We start from the raw sequence: 23658 nt of genomic DNA, 5'->3' as shown, positions 1-23658 counted from the left end.
TGTTGCTGTCTTTTTAATAGCTGTATGTGTTTCCTTAGCTGCCCTTTTCACTTTTGGCTAGACTGGTTGAAAACCGGTTGTTCCACAAGAAAGCTAGTTTCAGTGGGAGCCAGGAATTGGGTTACATCTCACAGATGGACAGAGAGACAGAGAGAGAGAGAGAGAGAGGTAATTTTTTTATATATATATATATATATATGTATGTATATAAAATTACCTATGAAGTTTAGCTAAAGATACTTATCAGTGATTTTTTTATACTGAACTGAAGAAAATTGCAGCCAAAGATGACAAGAATGGAACATTACACTTAACTAACTCAGTTGCTAGAAACTTAGGTTCAGCTTCAGCAAGCTGTAGATTACAAGTTACACTGATATTAGTTTATGTTCATTAGTTTAAGCTGAAAGCCAGTGTTTATTGACACAACTATTTTTCTAGCATCTAAACAAATAACTTTCAGTATCTTTAGGCATTTTCTTGAGTTACAGTGGACCACTGCAGAAATGGATTACTCAGGTAATGTCGGAAAGATGCTTTTCTGCTCAATATCTGTGAAATTCTAGGAAAAAAAATCCATACTAAATGATTTTCAATAAAGGCAGGGACACAGTATGTTATTTTCCCTTTGCTATCCTCTTCTGTCTTTGTAAATCTGAAATATGTTAACTTGTTACAGATTGGATTTCATCAAAACACCTTGAACTTCTGAAGCCTTGATTCGAGCCGACATTAATGAAGCAAACGTACATTGTGTAATACAACTTGCATCACCATGCAGCAAGCCCAACAGCCATGTTTCCTATCGAGCTACTTGTGCTTCATGTGTTCTGTTTCCTAAACTGACCTTATCTGGGCATTTTAGCACTGTTTAGCTTGCACAATACTACTCAATAAAATGCCCAATATTTAAAGAATCAAGAATCATCTTGTGATTCATCGTCACAAATGCCGCTGGCTAATTTATTACCTGTATCTCCTGCAGAAAGTGAATTTAGTGCCCGTTTGCCATTTGAAACCATCCAGACCTGAGGATTGCTGACTTTGGCTGGGAAGTTCCCACAAACGTGTATTGTATGTGGTATGTGTAAAGAAGAGGGCCTCTGGCCAGGACCCTTTTCACGTGGTACTTCCTTGATCAAAATTAGCAGATGCAGTTGGTTGGCCAGTGAGAAATACCCAGTCCAGCTCGCCCAGCCCGTAGCCTTTTCGTGGTAATAAAATCCTAGGTATGAGTCAAAGTTGAACTTTGTCGTGATAGTACAGGATCAGGAATTCATGACTAAGATAATGCATCTTGAAAATGTCAAAAAGCAGATGGAGAAAATCCTGTCATCTTGGTCTATATTTTTCAGCTGTTCTTAATTTAAGCCTATCCCAACCTATATATTTATTCCACTCCATACACTTCAATGAAACACGGGGGGAGCGTGGGTGGTTACTTTTCCTGAGATGGTGATAGGACATTCATAGTAGAAGAAAGGTCTTTTCAGGTCAGTATGTCCCCAGATTCCTTATTCCTTAGGCTTCTAAGGGCCTTTGCTAATTTAGGATACCAGGAGCCTAAGCAAGTGTCATTTTTCCAGTTGAGATTTTTGCAGGACAGATTTTCATCTTCTTGTTCAGCAAATGGTGCTCTCCCCATCCCTGCAAGCTTCCTAACTAGCCTTCTTATATATAGTGCTCTGTCCCCTATGTGTTAATGAAGATCTAGCAACAGCAGGCAAGTTCTAAATGGAAGTAATAGTGTGTGAAAAAGCCTGGAAGAGAGACCTGGAAAGTTCTGCTTCTTGGTGAATATTATTTAATGTAGGAAGAATGAGGTACTGAAGTGCTTTGAATGAAGTAATGAACCCCTTTATCAGTCTGTCTGTCTATCTATCTATTCATCTAACTATTTATCTAGATATTTATTTGTACTTCACTCAGGGAAAATATACAGAAAGAGCTTAGTTAGAAACCTGGGATTTGGAGACTTTGGAAGGATATATCTTGTATCTGCTTTCCTCCTCATATAAAAAGATGAGAGCTTTGTTTTGAAACTATGGCATTCTTGCGAAGGACTGTAGGGTTTAAAATTCACATTTTGCTTCCCACAATAATTGTTTCCTTTATTTTTTACTGAAAAAAAGTTTGCAAAGGTTTATATATTGGCATGCGAAGTCAAATCATGCCACTTTCCAGGTCTCACTATATTTCCTCTTCAGTTATATTTTAAAAGTTTAAATATTCAGCTTTACAATTATCATGCGAAAATATTAACCATTAAAAATGACTGTGGGACCATACATTGCCAAAGGTGGAAATAATCCTGCTACGGGTGGCACGGAGCTGACAATGTACAGATAATAAAGATAATAAATTTCACTTAAAAAAGAAAGCTTTCTGTAAGGTGAAACATTTCTGCAAATACTGCAAATGAACTATAGCAAGCTTCACAGACAAATGAAAGTACTTTGAAATAATTTCACCCAAACTACTGCAATAGATAGCCAATTATCTTTAGTTTACAAGGCTACTTTATGAAGGGGAAAGTCCTATCTAATCATGCAAAAGTCCCAGATACTGTGCAGTCCACTTTGACGTATTTACTACCAAGAGATGCCAAACATCTCCAGAATACAAATCTCTTACAGGATACCAGCCTCCATAATACTTTCTAAACAATCCATAAATAATTCTCATGTGAAAAGTTATGGGCAAAACCAACCCTGATGGAAATTTCAGCTGCAGAAAGTTTGCCACAAGAAAACCTCGGTGGCTTTCAAAGGAGAATATTTTATAAGGCTTGTTTAGCCTGAAAGGTAAAGAAGGCTGTGCTCAGGGTGAGGACTGTGTAGGACAACCGGGAAGAGGGCAACAAGCAGGGATTCTCACCATTTTGCCTCCTGAGGAATTCACTAACAGCTAGAGGACCCCTGCACGCACTGGGATACACCAGAGTGGAAGGAAGAAATCTCAGCTGCCCCATCCTCAGATGTTCTTGTGGGACACGAAAGATCTTCACGGAGACAGGAGCAATTTTCAGGTCATCGTGCCTAATCCCAATTTTTTTTTCCGCATTATCCGATTTTAATTAAGGCATAAATAAGGCTCTTCTACCCTGTTTTCTGGAATGGCTGTTTTTGTTGTGTATTTAAAACATTAATCACACAACTACATTGCTGACCTGTAACTTAGCCCTAGACCTGGAGGACAACTGAACTGATTTTCAGCTAATTGCTTCTGTTTAATATGTAGTCTTTCATATCTAAAATGTTAAAATGTTTTGTCATTCTTCTTACAATTTTTTTATGGAGTGAATTTATACAAAAAGTAACTAATTCTTTATTCTTAAAAATTACTAAATTTTACCTTCAGGATCAATAAACCAAACAAACAATTTTCAATTTCTTTGGAATTATTCTCTTCCCATCCCCAACAGAAACCTTGATACTTTAATAGTTTTTCCTCTGGAAAACACACACCTACACTTTCTCCTTCAAATGTCATGTTATTTTGGGACATAGCTTTTCTTGAATAATATTATTCACTAGTACATGATATACTCTTTAAGAAAAGAAAAAGAATCCAAATAATTTTCTTAGAAGAGTGCTAATATATTTTAATTTTAACACACTAAAAAACAAAAAAGTTCATAGCTTACTTATGAAGGGAAAGTATCCAAAATACTTACTGCTATATACTGTGTATATAGCAGGTTCAATATATTGCTTTTCTCCTATTACAGGTTAGACCGTCTTTGATGAATTCACGTACCATGGGCTGCATGAATTCTTCCGAATTCAGAAAACTTTCATTTGGAGGTATGATTCCCGTTCCTTCATGTCTTTTAGCTTTTCACCTGGCTTTCCTGAAATAATCAGTTTAAAAATATTGTTGTAATTTTTTTCCTCAAGGAAAATATTCTCTTACTAGTATAGCACGTATTTCAGATTTTTGCATTTTCAAGATTTTTTTCCACAAAACAGTGTTAATTTCAAGTCTTAAAAAAATAGATGAAAAATTGTATTTATTTGGTGATATCTGTCTTTCTGTTGCTGTTTTTATTTTCCCACTACCATCCTACTTATTTCCACTTAATTTTAGTCAAGTACATAACACAGAACAGAGGGCAGAAGAAATATTTTTGGCTGAAGACAGTGGAGTAAATCACAGCTCTTGTGAGGAAATGTCATGAATATCTATGTAGAACAGACAGGACTTAGATTTTACGAGAAGGAGATAGAAAAGTGCAACGACTCAATTTATCTACATCTGAATGATAAAGAACTGACTGAACCCTTCTGGTATTGAAATCTATGCTTTTAGAGAGAGTATTTTTAATTTTTTAAGATAGTATTTTGGTCACTAAACCATTTATAATTCATAAGGTCAGAAGGAACCATTGCAGTGATATAGTTTGACCTACACAGTACAGACAATAGGGCTCCCTAAATTAATTCCCACTCAAAAAAGAGTGTATCTTTTAGAAACATAACTTACTTTAATTTGAACACATGTTGATGGAGAACCCACAATTCTAGTAAGCTGTTACAAGATTTTTGTTGCTTCAACTCTTGAAAAACATACATTTTTACCTCACTGACATAAGGCTGTCTTGAACTTCTGTCCGGTGGTTCTCGTCTTACCCTTCTTGACTACTGAAGCATTTATTATGAATATCCCATTACTCTTGTAAATACCTATGGACTGGTTGAGTCACACCTTGAATTTCTTTTTGATAAACTCATAGACTGTGTGCAGAAAGCGTTTCCCATTCCTTTATTTCTCATGGCTCTTCCCATATTTTCCTACCAAGGTAATAATTTTTATTTCTCTGCTTATATCTATATTACCAAAAAGTATTTTCAGTCCTCTGTAACTTTTATTAATTAAGACAGACAATAAAAGATAACTGTGCGGGTAGACATACACAGAGTATTCAGGATACTAGCAGTTTTTTGCACATGGCATCCACTGTGTCATAACAGTGGTATTTGCCTTTGTAGTTTCCTAATGGTTTACATCTTAATGCTTATGGAACATTCAGAAATTGAAAAGTCCGGTGTGATAACTGGTATGGCATACTCTTCAGGAACTGGGAAATAAAGGCATGCTACGTATTGACTCCTCTCAGTCCTACACTGGCTTCTCTTCTTCGCTTTTGATGTGGGTTAGAGAGTCGGGTTTTTTTCCCCCATATAGTGGGAATGAGACTATATAGCACACATTTAGTTTAGGTGCCTGGAATACACTTTTTTGTAGATCATGCCCATTCAAGCCTCCCTTGCTATTTGGACAGATGGCTGACTTCTTGAGGAAATGGTTCGATTTTTCCTTATCCACACTGGGAAAGGACATCGTGTTCTTTCCCAAGGGCAGCGAGTGAGGACTGGGAACCCTCCACCCCACGTACAGTGTTCTGCAAAGGGGAGGGCATCGAGTGTTTTCATGAGCTGAAAGAAAGTCTGTGAAAACTGAGGGAAAAGAACAGCTGAGACGCTATCACCATCCCAGATACCTCACTAAGCTGGATAATTTGTCCGTCACAAGACAAGTCCGACTTAGGGAGAGGATTAGTGTAGCTAATGCCATAGACACTACTCACTGAAACATCTTCTGTGTAATCACTGTATTGTTTTTCCCCTCCCTGTAGCGAGGTGCCGGAGAGGTCCAGCTCCCTCTGCGCTGTCCTCACAGAGCTTCCCGATGGCCTGTGCCGCACCAGATCCTACAGTAACTGGACCTATCTTAAAAAAGACATGCACAAAAGCAAACCAACCCCCCTCCCAACTGTTTTCGCTTTTCAGTGCGAATAACAGCGAGCACCACCCTGATTTCATACCTGTTTCTTTAATGACTTCCTTGGGAAACGAGATTTATTTCACTGTAGCATCATACCTGAAAGCCATTTGCCTACTTGATTCATCTGTCTAGCCTACACGTGGGTCTGTGCTGCGGCTGGAAAGCTCTCCTTCCTTCTCAGTGTTCGAGAAAGAGTCCTACTCTTTTTGTCAGTGGCTTTTGCCTTGTTATACACAGGATAACTCTGGCACTGTATTCTCTTTATCTGGTTTCCAGCAATATGTCCATCACTGTAGTAGCTCAAAAGCTCCTTTTCCACCACGCCAGGCAGAAAACTCGTACGTGTAAGAAAATAGATGTATGTGTCTGTATGTATGCTGCTGATGTTCAGCACTTGTGCTTTTCAAAAACACCTTGAGTTAATAGTATGCTATACATAACCGCTCATTCTTATTCTGTATGAGTGAGTCTTTGTTCCCTGAATTTGCCATGGGCATTCTGGTGTTTCAACTTTATCTCTGACATATCACTAAGATCATGTTCTTTTGCTGGCAGGTTTGAAAAAATAAAAACAACCCACAAACCAAAAGCAGAAAAACCCCTAACATATGTAACCTCCTCATCTGTTTTAACATAAGCACGCAAATTACATTTTTAATGTTCATCAAGAATTTTGCCAGTTCCAGATCTGTAACATTTTAGTAGGTTAAATATTGTTTGTTCATTTAATTGTCCTATGTGCACTACTGCATACTCTTAACTTTTTAACTAAAAAAAATGGCAAATATGTTGGTTTTACACCGGTTCCGGGATGATACCTAATGCTTATAGTTTTCTCCTTAGATTTCTCTTGCGTTCTTTTGGATCTCTTTGAAGTGAGTAGAATGGTTTCAATGTTGACCCAAACTGCATTGGTTACAGGAGATAAGAAAAATATTTTAATATAAATAGTGCATAGACAGAGATGATAAAGACAATTTCAGGCATATAGAAAAGGCAGACAAGGAAACTGAAATCAAGCAATTTCTGCTTGGGTCTGGTAGATGACTGATTTCACACGCTTTTCAGCATAGGAATGTGGATGTTCATGAAAACTTGATCAAGAGCCATATCCAAAAGAGCATTTGCATATCTGAAATAGAGTGTACAAAGATTTTAAAGGCCTACATCCAAGACTGTCATCCAAAACTTCCTTTGTTCAGACATACTTAAGCCTGCAAGCACCGCTGAACTTCAGCACTCCTTCGTAGGGGGAAAACAAGCTAGCTGTGAGAATCTGACGACCTCGTCACAGTGAGCTGTAGGGACAGGCGTCATGCACCTCCTTCTGCTGCCAACGGTGTTAAAGTCACACCGGTCCCAGGAGTACATCTGTGCCTTGTCACACTGAATGGCTCATAATTACCTGCACGGTAGAAAATCATTACATAAATGAGACTGTATGTGTATTGCTTACTGTCATGATGAACTGCAGAAAATGGTAAGGAAGACTGAAAATGTATTTTTATGTTATAGTTGATACTTGTATTAACACTTTGAGAGGCTGCATTCAGCAATTATTGGCGATGTTGAGCAAGAGCAAGTAGAGCAGACTCCAGAAGCTAAGGGGTTTGAGTAAAACCAGTTCAAACTAAATAAGTGCTCCATTGTCTAAGGAAGCAGTGGAGCGAATAGGTTATATTCAATAAAACATTTGGTACGGAGTATAGGATGTACAGAATTAAAGTACTACTGGATTCAGATTAAATTTGAATAAACTGCTGTTACGAGGACAAGTGTTTAAAGTAATATATAAACTGCCCAGTGTCAGCTTATGTAGTCTAAAAGTTAGTTTTCAGGCTGACCCTATTTAATTGTTTCATTGCTGGTTTGGATGAGGATGGGGTGAGATAGAGTTGAGATTTGTAACTGATCATGGTTTAATGTAAACAACTAACTATAGTGGTGGTTTTGGTTTTTTTCCTGGAAGTTTTCTAGCTGTTTCTAGATTTGTGATCTTAGGGAAGTCACAAACCATGCAGATCCAAAACCATAATTCATTTGGCTTTATCTTGTGCTGGGCATTCCCTGGAAGCTGGCAACCCTCAGTCCCGGGGACCCAAAACATTCCAGCATCCCCTTCCCTGCAGAAAGTGGACTTCAATCTTTGATTTTCTGCATGGCTCCTCCACGTCATCCTGGTTGCCATGTTTATTTGCAGCAGATGAAGGAAGAACGTATTTGGCAAGTTCAACATGATTACAAGCTGCATTTCCAGTTGCAGAAACGTCCCTACTGTCAAGAGGTTGTCCTGGACCTCTTCGTTCTGGGACTACTCCTGCAGTTACTGCCTGCATACAGGGGACTGCAAAGGGGGAACTTAACTAAGGGAATCCATAGCAGTCTTGCACATTTGTTTCCCTTGGATTTAAAACTCATACCATTGCCATATAGCCAGCACTAGGCAGATTCTGTCCAGGGGTGGTCTTTTATTGTCTAATGCAGCAAATTTCCAACAATTACTTTCTGCTTGGTTGCTTTTCTCTGTCCCGTTATAACCAAGAGATAAAGTTACTTATGCATTTAAAAGGAGGCACATTTTTTTTTCTTTTTTTCCTTTTTTTCTTCCATATAATTTTTTCTCATGCGTCAGGGAAAGGAAGGTTTGGGTCTAGAAGAATACTTAGTATGTAGGCAAGACTGCCACTGATTTTAGTGTTCTTGTTTCTCAAAATGGAGAATTATAATGAAGAAAAAGCATACATGGCAACATTAAAGGCTTCTATCAGAGCTGTGTATATTCAATGTGGCAGTACGTACTGGAGTTAGATGAGGCCTTGTCTGCCATCTCACAACTCCTGACAGCATTGCATATTTGTTTTTTAGTGGAAATTCTGAAAACTTGTGAAATCTGGTATTTGCGCATTTTTTGCCTCTGCTGCTAAGTCATTATTGTCTCATCTCTCAGAAAATGTATCATCCAATTTTAGAAGCAGACTTCATATCCATTGTTCGGAAGAGGGATAGACAGTTTTGATTGCATTTTGTGTTATAAACAGCAAACTCACTATAGAAATGGCTGGACTTATTGCACTGAAAAACCCCTCTACGCTGAGGGCACTGTTTGCATGAAAAGCCTTCTGTACGTAATGTGAAAGTTTCTACGATTGGGAACTGCACAGTAGTAGTAGTTAGGGCTTTATTACTTAGTTCTAATTTGTATTGATGGCCTAAAAAAAGTAGCATGCTTTGCAGTTCTATGAAAGAAAAGATTATAAATGGAGATTAATTATAATTTTGCTAGCTCAGTACTTGTAAAACTAAAGCAATTTATATTCTTTCTCTTAATGATCTCCATTCCTGATTGCAGTAATGTAATCTAATTGTGATTATGATAGTATCTGAATCATGTGGGCCTCTATGTGATTGGAACTACTCTTTGCATTAAAAAGTAATTTTGGAGTAATGATGAAAAGTTACTGTGGAAAATTGGCAAGTAATATATTTTACTCTGTATCTTAAGTTTCTGCTTTCATTTTTGATTATATCTTATAGCAAGGATAAGTATGATACTATATCAAGGATTTATTACATCAAAGACTTATCAATGATAACTACGAGTATCAAGGATAAGCATGATATTATTGGAATAACACAGATATGGTTGAGGCAAGAAATTGAGGTTTTGAGATACTAGTCTGGGCTTTGTGGAGGGAAAGACTAGATGGAGGAGGAGCCGTATCAGTATTCCTGGGAGATGAGTGTCTTCAGAGAGAAATGCTGCAAGTATTTTGGCTGACATGGCAATGTCAATTCTGATAAAAGTTAAACACAATAAAGGTAGTCAGGTGGTTTTCTGAATGATTCTTTGAACTTCTAGGTCTTTGCTTACAGATGAGAGAGGCCTTCAAGAGCGCCAGAACTTTGATAAAGATGGCTTTTAATTACTCCGTTATTGACTCCAATAAGGTAAAACTAGGGAGGGAATACTCACGTCTCTAAAGCTAACGTAGGATTGCCTCTAGTTTCTTGTGTGTTTTATTGAATTGTCTTTCAGAAACTATTTTAATTAATTCAAGGTTTTGAGCCAAGGGTAATAAAGGGTGTTGAACTGGAGAGGTATGAAAGATCCAGTGGTCTCGACATCATTTGATTTAAAATATTTGTTGAGTAGTAAAAAGCAATGCAAGCCTTATGGCATGCCGACTTTGAGGGAATGCAAAGTGTGCTAAGGAATTTTTATCAGGATTTTATTATAATGTATGGTAAATCTACTGAAGAAAATTGGAATATATTTCAGAAACAGTTGGAGGACATTTGAAATTCATCCTGGTTTAAGTCTAAAGAAGGATAAAGGTAACAATGCCCAATGTGGCTAAGTAGGGTTGTATAGTAAGGAGTAAGATAAGCAATAAGCACAAGGTGTTGAAAAAAATATACAAAATCTGGTAAGGTGGAGCAGTTGAAAGGCTATATAAAATAAGCAGAAGCAAACTGAAAGGCTAATTAGCAAAGCAAAAAGGAAATACTGAACGCTAACTGCAGAAAAAATATTTGAGATGATAATAATATCCTGTGAATATATTCCAGAAAATTGAAAGGAAAAATAGATCCACAAATCATGATAGTGTGGACAAAGACATTACGGATTTGTTTAGCAGGTTTTATTTTTGTGTGTGAATACACAGATGCAGATGGATGGGTGGATGGATGGGCAGATGGAGAGATGTTGAACAAAGGAGGAGAATTTTGCTTTAATATTGCAATGTGCATCCTCACCTGAAGACCTGACAAACGTGACATATATCACAAGATTCATTTCATAATCATTTAATCTGACCTGATTGGTAATATGGGATGCAAAAAATCTGATTTCAAAGAGTCAATCAATCTTTAAAGAAAACCAGACCTATTGATAGCATTCATTATGGCCAATACCCACAAAACTCGACAGGGTAGCCCATAACTCCGAAGGGAAAGCGGGAGCAGAAGGCGGTATGCAGCAAGTGTGGGTATATCTCAGAAATCCAAGGTAACTTAATCTCATAACTGGTCGAGTCTTGTATTCTTTACTCCTGTGAGTATATCTGAGCCAGGGCTGTGCCACCATCGGTGCCCTTTCTAACCCAAAGTCATCAGAGGCGAAGCACCAAGAGGTCTGGCTCCACACGTACGTCCTGGCCGGGCTGCAGTTCCCTCCCCTGCAGCACAACATGCAGTTAAAAAAAAAAAAAAAAAAAAATTACTTATGACAAGCTGTAAATCTTCATTGTCCCTTTTTGCTACCAGAGGGGGTTCCAGCACTCCCCTCACGAGTTAAAAAGAGCTCGGCTCTCTCGTGACTTCTGTTTCAAACTTGTAATTTCTCCTAGCTGCTGTTTGCCTCTGCTAATGGTTTGCATAGCAAAGTTTGGGCTAACCTACAGCTTTAGCTTGGCTGGCAATAATAAATGCATACGAGAATTGTTTTCTTCAGAATGTCTATTGCTTTTCAGAAGTGGTTTTTTTAATAGCCAGTATTATTGTGAATTCCCCCATGATGCAGTGATTTTTGCTCCCCCTGCTGTCACTACAGCAGCAAATTAACCAATCCTTTTGCCCACTGCGAATGTGTATTGATAATGTTGATGCACAGGATATTTTTGTTAAAAACAAACACTTGCAGCAAAGGGAGTAGGGAGCCATACGGTATTTAAGAAAAGCCAGCCCAGGGAATATTCCATATTTTAGACCCCAATGGCAGCATGTGCTGAGCGAAAAGTCGACAAAAATCGATCAAGTGGAAAGATTATTTGCTCTTCTAAAAGACTACTCCAAACAAGAGAGAGTTACCAAAAAAATAAATAAGGGGTTATATTACTAACCCTCTTTGTGTCTGAGAACGCTTAAAAGCATGCCTTGGAATAACTCAGAAATACTGCACTGAAATTATTGCTTTAGACTGAGCCCCTTTCAGAGGTGTTTCTGTAACAAGCTTTTCTTTGCTTTCCAGTGATCTATCTGCTGCCAGCTCTTTCCTTCAAAATTAATTTTATTTACCTGCTGGGGTTCTGAAATGCTCAGAGAGACACTCGAGAGGCTGCGTGATGGTACCGGGGCGGGGACGTGCCGCCTCTGCCTCTGCCTGCCTTTGGGCAGTGCCAAGGCGGTCCCCGGGAACCGAATTTTCGGGATTAGAAGCCTCACTCTGCAAAGCGGTTTTCAGTTACTCCAATTAGCAGTCCTGCTTTTTGCTGCAACCACGTATGTCAGTGGCTATTTAAAGAATGGAATATCTATCTAAAATATACTAGCCCCTTCTCTTTTTCTCATACCAACAGCTGAAAATCTTCCCTTTATTCTCTTTGCACCGTAACTTTCCCTGCCTGTGACTGACTACCCATCTGCTGATTTTTTGAGGGTTGATGGGGTATTGCAAGGAATTGTTCACACGGTGTGCAGTGGAAACCACGGGTGGAAATGCTACCCGGGTGCAGAACATCACCGGGGCACGGCGGGGACGGTGTCCCCTTGTCCCGCGTGGAGGTGAGTGGTGGTGCTGTGCCCCCATGCCAGGGAGCATCGCTTGCTCGAGGGGCATCCCGACCGAGCTGGCCGCCACTGTTTCATCTAACATCTCTTCTTCTTAAAACAACGGCAACGAAAAAAAAAGTAAAAAAGGAAATATCGGGCTAGAAGGCTTCCGAAAGGAGGCAGGCGGGCTGGCAGGAAGGTTTCTCCCGCGGAGGGCCAGTTTCTCAGCAACGCGGCCCTCCCGAGGCATCGGGAGTCGGGGGCCCCTTGCCCCCGCGAAGGAAGTTCCTCGGGTGCCTGTTAGACATTGAGCGCTTTGTGAGGGGCTGCGGGGCCGGCCGGCTGTCTGCCCGCTCCCTTAAGGGAACTTGACAGATCTTAAAAAAAAAAAAAAAAAAAAAAAAAATCAATTTTAAGCTCACATGCCCCAGTGGGTGCCAAAGCCACTTCAGAGAGGCTGAGAGATGGCTGAGTCGACAGGATTTGACTTCCTGAGGTAGAAAGGTGACAAACTCCATCATGAGAAAGGGGCAGCTTAGGGCCTCCGAGGCCGAACCTGCTCCCAGGATCCGGGGCCCGGCGCTGTATTGAACCTATTTATCTCTTTCATGGGCCCAAGGTACCACGGGGAAAGAAAAGTTGTTCAAAAAAACGCTGGCAGAATTCAAGGGTGTAAATGATGAATTACTTTTCATCAGCTGAAAGGAAACATACTCCGGAACAATACTGAAAGGGAGCAGGAGCATCTGACCTTCTGCTTCAGAGCAGCCAATATCTTCATTCAAGAAGACAACCATGAAATTACACAGAAAATGGGATTGTCATGAACAGCCCCTTGAAATCTCAGTATACAGTCATTACTGCATGGGAAAAAGCCTTCATCCACACATCATAACTTGTAACAGACAAGGGGGAAAAAAACCCACCCTGAAAACGGGCCTTGGAGTTACCAGTAGGAATGTAGAAAATATTTGTTGATTCAAACTTTTCCCCTGTAGTCTCCCAAATCATTGTAAACAGACATAACAATGTTCTAACTCCATAGTAATACTGGCTTTCTGGCCACAGACAGCTCGTTGGAGCTGTTTTGTAAATCAAAAGAAAGGAAGAGAGGGGGAAAGCCAATCTATCACTTTATTTATATTATCCGTCTTTGGTGAATGATTTATCATTTAAGTGCTTTGAGAAGAGAGTCCAGAAACCGTTGTCCAATTAGTGCTGCCCTCTTAAACCGCATACTATAAATATTCGTAATTATCAGAATCACAAAACAATGTTCATCAGAGCTTCATATTCAGGGTAACAACTTATTTTCTGGGTTTGCCTAGCAAAGTTTATATTTATCCAGATTAGGCAGAGAATAGAAAGCAAACAAGAGGCTGTTGGTTTATTTGAGAATGAAAGCAATCACAGAGAATGAGAAGCCAGGAATATGGGGATAAAAATAACACATTTAACTGTTTCTTTCTTTATTCTTGCAGATTTCTACATTGACTTTAATTAAGCTAGCCCTGGGCTAGTGGGCATGGAGAGGTTTGGGGTTTTTTTATTCTTTTTTTATTTTTTTAATTCCTCATTAGGCTGTTTTTTCTTTAGCTCTTGTGGCTTTAATGACTAGTCCCATTAAATAGGTCAATGGGCTTCTTTTATTTCAAGTTTTATATAGACTCATATTCCACTGAATCTTAAACACTGAACACCCAAAGTCTTTCTAGGCATATTTCTTCACTCCTGCAGATAAAGACGCGTTCCTTTCTCTTTTCCCTTCTCTCCGCATCAGCTGACCTTTCATTGAAAACGTAACTGGGGAACGCTCGGGAAAGCTGACACCAGTCTGGGCCAGCCACGTGCAAAAATACCATCCAGGTAAGTGCTTGGCCGAGTTTTGCAACCTGTGGGCAGCGGCAAGGAGAAGGAAGAGGAGCAAAGGCACTCTGCCTACCCTTAGACCACCTTCCCTGCCCTTTCCTCCTCCGGCTGCATAACGCTGTTGGTAGGACCGGGAGATGATGTATACGGTCAACCCATGCAGTTGGCTATTTGGACAGCCAACCCGAAGAGTGTGGGAGTCTGACTTGAGCACGAGTGGTGCACAAAAAGGCTGCGATCTGAGAGGCAGGATCTCAGGGGCATCTCCAGTGCTCCCCGCTCCCGTGGGAGGGATACTGCAGAGCCTCCTGCCCTGGGGGGCTGCACCAGCCCTTTGCAGGGCACAGGGACTCAGACTGATGGAAAGAGAAACACGAAAGGGAAGTTGCCTTGCGAGGGAGTCAAAAAGACTAGTTACCTAGGAAAAAGAATAAAAAAGAAAAATCTTGGGGTTTGAGTAGGGAAAAAAGCAAACAAACTGTGAATTAATGAGATTTATTTATTCAACGCCAGGAGTGAGAACGTTTTTTACGTGACTTTGCCTGATTGTCAGTCTAGACCATAACTTTATGCTCCAACATTGCACGTGAGATGCTCCCACCTCCATTTCTGCTTTTCAAGCAGCAAACAGCAGCAGGGCAGTGTCTCCTACATGCTTCTGTAGCCCTACAATATGAATTACTGTGCACAGGTGGTTTGGAAACAGTCACTTCTTCTAGGTGGTATGGATATTTAGAGAGCTGCTGTACCCTGCTCTTCTGCCCAGCGGTCTGCATGGAGTACCTTCTCCTGAGACATGAGGTTGGTGCCATCGGTTCCTCTGCAGCGAGTTGGGGCTCTTTGCTTGTGAATACTTCACACCTGGAAGAGAGAAGCAACACTATTGACTTCTCTGAACGCTTCCAGCCTACCTGAGTTGCTGCACCACAGGCGTATTAGTCCAGCAAACACCATATACTGGGAATTAATTCTCTTCCTCTTCTCCCAAGTCTTTATCAGGTCCTTGACACACATTTTTGTCATGCAGTCTTTTAGTAAAGTAGCCCATTCTAGCACCAGATCATGCTGCACAAAATGTTCAATGGCACTAATGTGTCAGGGAAAAATCTGTCAGAAAGGTGTGTACAAACGGGGAAAAATTGTGGTCTTCAGTGGTTGCCACAGGTAGAAACACAGCAATTGCAGTGCAAAGTGCAGCAAATTAGGTGACTGTGTGCTATTTTAAGATTCAAATTCAGACACCCCTTCAGAAACAATTTGAACCATGTTATTTTAAGTGCAATCTGGGCTAAAAATAATCTGAGTCTCAACTCGTACCTCCTAAGCATGTACTCAAGACAACTAAATTGGGAATGAATCAGCCCATATGAGTTGTAAATCCCAATCTAGAGGTGTCCGCGTGTCTCTGCTGCCCCTGAAAGGAGCCCATGGAGACTTTGCTCCCCAGCCCAGTGCCTCAAGCAAGAGGAGATGAATCTTATCATCTAGCTGCGATTTGTAGAGTAATTAGGACCTTGACTGTGACAACCTATAGCCTGTCAGCAGTCGTGGTTTAGCTCATAGTTAAAATGCCAGTGGCAACTATATTGCAGCTATTCTAAATATATCCATATTTTAACTAGATGAGGTGATATGTGTGTTTGCAGAGATTTGTTTAGATATACAGGGTAGTGTGAAAGGACTCTTTAAAGTGGGATTGAATCCATTTTATTGTCTGAAAGGTGATTTTTGATTGCCTTTTCCTCCTTTAGAGCTGAATGGTGATAAGACCAGCTTTCCTGCAATGGGAAAGCGGGGAACCCTCAAAGTATAACCAAGGAGTGGCAGCGGGGTATCGTGAGTACAAACCTGTCACGCTCTATTCCACAGCAAAGGATGCCTTTTATTCAGATTTAACAGATTAGGCGGGTATAGCTAATCAAGCAAGTTGACCACTGAGCAATCTTTAATGCTTTAATAAACTGACCTCAAACTACACAAAGTCTGTGCAGCTGAAATTTAGAGTCTTATTATATACATTGCTTTTTTGTAACTTGCATATGTTTCAGCACACTGTTAAGGAGTTGTCATTATCCTAATTATAATTAAGTCACTTGAAATAAATTTGGAGATAGTAAACAGTATAAAAATACCTAAATAGGGAGCTGGTCCATTGATTTTATGGCTAAGTCATCACCTTATGTATAAATGATTCTCAGATGCCACAATTGATAAACAATACCTTTAATTCAGCGGTCAAAATGCTGCTATTAAAGTGGAAAACTGATTGAAAAAAACCCTACTAATGTGAATACCTCTGTTTCCAAGCAGAGTACCGTATACCATTGAACCATGTAAGCCAATCCGAAGGTAGATTGAACTTTTGGCATACAGATCAGTGTTATAGATGAGAAATTTTCTTCTGGTTGGGAAATGCTCAGTTGTTCTTTCTGGAGCGGGGAGTTTTCTATCCAGATCAGAATTTCTAAAGTATTAGGCACCAGAGAGGCAATTAATGGGATTTTCAAAAGTGTCTGGGCACTGGATGCCAATCGAGTTTCTAGGTGATTTTACAAATGATGTCTAGAACCCATCTGCATCCTTTGGCACCCAGATACCTTCAAAATGTCGGCTTTAGATGTCTGCCTTGATTCGTGATGGATATAGTCTGTAGCACAACTAATTGTGACTGACAGCACAAAAAGACAGGTGCAAAATTGAAGCACAGGTCTAAAGGCTTGGTCCCATGTAGCTGATGGACATTTAGTATATTTTTAATGTTTCACTTTCACTGGCTCCTTAATTAAATAAAAATATTTCAGATACAGCAGCAGAAATCAACTTCTTTGACTGATATGAATCCTGTTTACTCTCCAACTCTGAACTCAGCAGGTTAAGTAATTGGGAGACAGAAAAGTTCCTATATTTCTATTTCCAGCTGGTGGTACACAAAAGGCAGGAAGTTATCTCATTAATGGGGCACCAGCTTTATGCAAATTATAGTAACAAAAAGGCTTCCCTTCATACTTTTCATAAATTACCTAATAAAGTAGGAATAAATGGCCATATTCAAGAGCCTTTGTTGTATTTTTAGCACAAGACTCTTTCTGTTACTGCAAATATGACTAAATGTGCCTTGTTCAAAAGGGGTGTTTATGAAATAAGGCCACTCAAAAGCTTTTATTCCTTAACAGCCTTCAGTTACTTTTATGGCACAAAATTAACATAATTAGTCACAGAGAATAGATGACATAAGCAGCGTGCCATGCACAAAAGGGGAAACCAGTATCTAAGGAAGGTATTTTGAGAGATCAAAAATTTTCAAAGTGCTCAATACTAGAAGGTCCTTTTTATTTGTGCACAGCCTTAAGATACTTTCTTACTCCGTGAAATTCACATAATGAGATGCAGCAGACAGATGACATTAGCGATGAGCCATTAGAAAGAGGTCAGTTTCCTCTGAAAGATAGTCACTGTTCCTGCTCGTCATTAATTTGCAGCTTCAAAGCAGTGAGCATATGATAGTCTGGCATGTTAAGCAAGTTGCAGTTATCTTTAAATAACCATTTTTTTCCAGTTATTAGAAGCTAAAGTTTTTAAACTTCTGACTGAAAGCAAAATTAAAGCACGCAGCAGTGTAAAAAGGCTATGGAGAGATTAGAAAAAGGAAATCAAATATGTTTTATAAATGAAGTTAGCTTTTCCCCAGGGAAAGGCTGCCTTAACTTTTAGTTCAAGAATTTGGAGTTGCATATAGACCTCATAGACTTGATTGCTTACTGGTAGATGAGAGAAAAGGAACTATTTTTAGCTGTTATCTTCTTCTTGATTAACATGCCCTGATCTAAAGGGCAGAAATGTACAACTATGTAAATAACATTGCAGCCCAGAAACAAAGATATCCCAGACGCTTGAACAAGGTGAGAGAAGATAAGATGATCCGCTGTGCTTATGACTTGGTGTGAACTTTGGTTACATCTCTGTTTTGGCAGTGAAATATATTTGGATATTAAAAAAAGCTGGGGAGACTTGGATCGTGTCTTTTCTATAAAAGATTAGGGAGTAAGCAGAAGTGTAGTGCAGTAGGCAACTCCAATGTGTAGCACTGAAATCTTGGTATAAAAAGACTTGTCACTACTCCAAATAATGTCACATGTCTAAGCTGGTACTAACAAACGCTCTTGTTTTATAATAAATATCCTTTCATTTCTACTCTTCACTTCATACTTAATGCTGAAGCTATGTCACGGGTGATGCCTCAGAAAGATCCCAGTTTAAGCAACCCAGTCTGGTTGTTCAAGGCCAGACTTAGTCATGCTGCCTGGGCGATGCAGAACAGAAGACAGCATTGCTAATGGATTTACACTATGCCAGGGTTACCAGAGTTAACCCACGTTTGAGGAAATAATAATCTGCCCTATAAACTTTATCATTAATGAGAGTCTTTTTGCTTAATTCAGTGGACTTTTGGATCATGCATCAACATGATCACGTAAGTCACCCGGATTAAGAGCGTGGTTTCCCTGCTTTCTCGCTGTCACCCTTCTGCAGAGAGAGACCCCAGCCCACGCCTACGCTACTCATCTCAATTCCCCAGGTGCATGCTTGGCACACAGTTACCCATCCCCTGCACCGTCAGCACCACCCCTGGCACAGCTTCGGCCAGGAACAAGATTTCTTCCACAACGCAGACACCACGCTGCTCTTAGGGAGGCCAGGCAGCCATAGAGAAGTGATCCATACCATGTCCCTTGCCCTCAGAGCCAGGCAAGAGGTCCTGCCTTGCTTAATTATAAACTGATTGAGGTAGAGCCCCTGGGATCCACCCATGGCCAGCCACCCGTTAGCAGTGTGTCCCTTTTCCAGCCCGTGGCAGGCCAGGCCAAGCCTTGTAGGCATCTAGCGTAGGTAACACTGTTAAACATCTGAACTAGGATGGGATGAAGCTGAGCTTGAGTTCCTATGGAAAATCAGCTAACCGCACAAGCCCGGGGGCTATCATTCATCTATGGTGTTTTAATTTGGACTGGACTTTCATTCTGCGCAGTGATTTACTTGGGTTGAAGCTGGGTTCACTGAGCGAGAAGTGCAGGATGTTTTACAGCCTGGCTGTGGGCTAGGCTGCTTTGAAACTCATTTAGAACTACCAGTAATGCTATGGTTTTTGTCAGACAGTTGGATCTGGTTATGGATGTATCATAACCGGTTGCACAGCAGAAGCATCTGAATTTTTGGATTCAGAATCGAATCCAGGTGTAAATTCCCCTGAACCCTCGGGATACCCCAATTTGATGTCCTACCCTGGTTTCCTAGGAGCAATTCCAGTGCTACCCGGCTAATTTAAAGAGCTCTAGCTGATTTAAACCGGTGCTTCCAGTTGCACATGTATCTAATGCCAGCACTGCTTCAAAACAACTTATTTACTGATAGAGTTTTTATCGACATGGGATTACCAATATTTTTAAGAAGAGAAACTTTTACGTACTGAGCCTCTGGAGTCCTGCCTCTGAAAGTCCTGGTTTCAAAGGAGACCATCCCTTTCTGGTGCTTGGCGTCAGCACTGGGGTCCTCACTCCCCAAGGTGGAGTGTTTCTGAACTCGCAAACATTCCCATTGCAAGGGGAAATGCAACCAGCTGAAAATTTAGGAAACAACTTGTAAAATAGACACGCACAGTTAAGATCAAGATGATAAAATAAATAGAAGGTTAAAAACCAAGCAATCCTTCTCCCCCTCTTTCCTACAGAGAAAGACCTACATTTAGGACAGTGCTCTCCCTCATTTTGTAAGAATGCTCCTTGAGTTTGTTTTGCTGCATTTTTTAATAGTTATTTAGATAGGGAGCAACATTTGTGGACTGCATTTGTATGGCATGTTAGAAAAAAGAATCCATTTATTACATAAAGAGCAAAGGGAGACTGGACAGATGTTGTTATATTAATCCCAACCCCTGGCCCCTGCTTGCCTGGTTAACCGAGACATATAGCCATTAGTTTTGAAGTGCAGGAAATCTTCTTTCCTTTCTTGGGACAATAAACAGAACATTATTGAAACCTAAATAAGTGCTGTCAAGTTTCAATATTTAGGCCAAATTTTCAGCTGATTATCAAATTTTTTCTGCTGCAGAAAATGTGAAGTTTTAAGAAAAAACCTGAAACCAAAACCATTTTGCCTCAGAACATAAATATTTTGATTCTGAAATGTTGTTGTTTTTCCTAATGGATGCTCTAGTCCTGCTCCTGTTATGCTCTTTGTGTCATGCCCTGCAGCTGTACCACGACTCTTGTATCCTCCTGTGTCAGCTAACCAAAGCACATCATGGGGTAACCGAGCTTCTCAAATCATCTTGGGCAGAGGTGACACAAAGTCCTGTATGTTATTTTTGTGCGTGCTCGGTGCCGCACACGCTTAGTACAAATTGGGCGCAATCACTGCCAAAACCAGAGCCTTCCCCGTGCTCTTCTTTGGGTCTTCAAATGCTGTATCAGGTCACCAGTGAGTAGGGACAGGGACCGGGATAAGACTCATGACATGAATTCCTGTGTTGGCCTGTGTGCCTTTTTTATGGTGCAAGACCACAGGTGTCTTTGTAGGAAAGAGAAAACTGGGAGACCTAAATCTTAGGTGTGGAATTGTAAGTTATTAACAGACCCTTGCTAAGGCTTGCAGATGTATCAGGCTTTCACCACACATCTTCAAGGAATTACTGAAACTCATGTATTATCTTTATGTCCAAAAAGTGAAGCAATTACTGTCAGCAAATGCTGTTCTCAACTTGTCTGTGCCAAAATGGGTAAAATTGATTCCAGCTAGTTTTTCTTCTATTTTCACATATATTGCATGCAAACTATCAAGAGGTAATGTGGAGATGGTCTCCTGAAGATAAGCTTATTATGCCAAGTCCAAAAACTATGGTTGGATGACTTAGGAGAAGGGAAATATGAACATTCACCAGATGAAATAAGCAGCACTGAAAGCTGATGAAATGCCACTGTGATTCCGCCAAATCAGTGAACAGGTATACATGAGTAACAAGCGTCAGTGCAGAGATGTGTCAGCTGCAAACCTGTTCCAACAAACGATATACAGTGAAAAGAAAGATAGGGTGTAGGAGCAGTGTGGTCAAAACGTGGAGGAAGAAGAGAAGGATTTTACTGGTACTTGAAATGAGAACTTAATGCCTTTTAAGTGCCTTTTATTACATTTAGCCTGCTTCTTCAAGGGAAAATATGGTTTGCTTGTGATACATTTATAAAATTATTTCTGTTCCTTGCTTGTACTAACTTCTACTTTTTTCTACTTTCTCTTTTTTTATATAAAGCTTAAGTAAAGTAATATATCACTATATGTCTTTCCCAAAATGAAAGTTGTCGTCAATAGGAACTTATCACTATAAAACTTCCATTTGGCTAATGTTATCTTAACTAGACATAGTATAGCCACACAGGTGTCTTCAAAAGGAGCATTAGAATTTGTCATGTAGCTTGATTCCAATATCTGAAGTGTATGAGAATTAACATCCAGGCACTCTGAAAGCCTTTCAGAGTAATGCATCTTGGTTTTGTTTTCATTGAGATGAAAAAGAAAATGAAAAAAAAAAAAAAAAAAAGGGGAAAAAAAAAAAGCCTTGTTTTTTCTTCACTGAAAGGTAGAAAATATCCACAGACACTTTTTACTTTCTCTGAAAAATTTAGTGTAGACCAAATCCCAGCATGCTACTGATGAAGAGTTCAGGCTAGTCCTTGACATTAGACAGTAGGATAGGATTTGTGAAAGCGCTCTGCTGACTTAATAATACTCCCATTTACATCAGCAGGAGTAAATTTAATCAATGCTGAGTGTCTTTCAAAGACTCATGCCTAAAATGTCAAAAAGATGCTACTTCAGAATATTATATTTGAGTCTGATTATGCAATTATTTTTTGTTTGGTCTTTTGTTAACTTTTTTTTTGACAATGAAGGTGGTGTATGTAAGAGTTATAACTAAAAAGATACACTGAAGTGGAGATGTTACTGGGACTAGATTCATGCAATGATACGGGGTATTGTCAATTGCTCAGACTAGAAGTTTTTCATTTTTGTAATTTTCAAGTCCTGTGTCTGCCATTATCAATAATTTCTATAAATACCATAACACCAAAAGTAATTTTGGAAGATGGATACAAAGGGGAAGTACTGCAGAGAAAAACTGAAGGCTACCAGACTTTTCCTGAGATTCCTGTGGTAAAAGGAAACCAATGGTAAGGAAAGAAATACAACAAAAGGAGATGCTAGCAATTTCTACATGTCATATTTCAGAATGGATTATATCTGCTTTAACTAATAAGAATCTATAGGATGGAATGAGAGAATTATGAATTGGATGTTCTTGTTAAGGTCTAGTTCAGTTTAATTAAAACACGAACTCTAAAGCAATATATATGTGCATGTGGCTGTGCACACATAGCCTGGTTTATATATCAACACGCATACAAACCAATATATAAAATACAGACACCCTTGTTCATTATACCTAAACTTTTGCTTTAAACACAAAGCTTTATACATTATTTTAAACACATTTTTAACACATGTTAATAATATTCATGCTGTTGCTTTGAAAAATCTGCGAGATGTGGTTAATGAAGAGAAACTGCAGCATAAATTGCATGTAAAATATGCAATCCACAACAACATATTTTTTCTCAAGCTACAGTTTTTTACATTAAACATCTTTTAGCTTGTTTAAATTTATTCCCTATTGTTTATAAAGAGCATCATCAGCCACCACTGCTTGAAACAACTACAAGTAGTAAACCAGGCAATCTTCTTACTTTAATAAGATTCTTTGGTTAAAAATAGATTTTAAGTCTATCTCACATTAAAGGATGTAAATCCTAATGAAATTGCACAAAATGTTTCTCATTTTCAAGGTTTTTTTTCCATACAACCAAACACTTTTTTTTTTTTCTGAAGTTTCACCAAAGAAAATAGCCGTAGGTTTTTTGTTGTTGGTTTGCATTTTTTTTCCTGCTGTCACTGGACAGTCCGCTGTGCGTTGTCTGACATGGTTTACTAAATTAGCCTCATCCGAAGGTCCAGTTCAGACGTCTGCACTAGCACTCAGTAATATGTTATTTTATTAACATGTCCATGAGATTTTTCACAATATCTCACCAAAATGCCCTTTGCTGCAATTTCAATGGCCTGCTGGTTTTGCCTGTCCACAGTTGTCATGGATAACAATTCATTTCCTTCCCCTTTGTTTCATATTGCATGTATTTTTATGTGCAATTTTTCCTCAGTCTCTTCTTCTAAACAACAAACGATCCTAATTCCTTACCTTTTTTTTTGCCTCAAAATTCTGGTTTTCTAGACATTTATCATTCTCACTCTTCTCTTTTAGACTCTGTCCTGATTGTCCACAACTTTCTTGACCTGGGTATTTCATGACTGTGTATAGTACTACAGCTGGGCCAAGTACTATTAGGCCAAGAAGTGCAGCAGGTTATTTCACATCTTTTACAGTTGTATACATATGCATGTACCCTG

The sequence above is a fragment of the Aquila chrysaetos genome, chromosome 6, assembly GCF_900496995.4.
Source record: "Aquila chrysaetos chrysaetos chromosome 6, bAquChr1.4, whole genome shotgun sequence".
Lineage (NCBI taxonomy): Eukaryota > Metazoa > Chordata > Aves > Accipitriformes > Accipitridae > Aquila > Aquila chrysaetos.
This window is presented reverse-complemented; position numbering follows the sequence as displayed.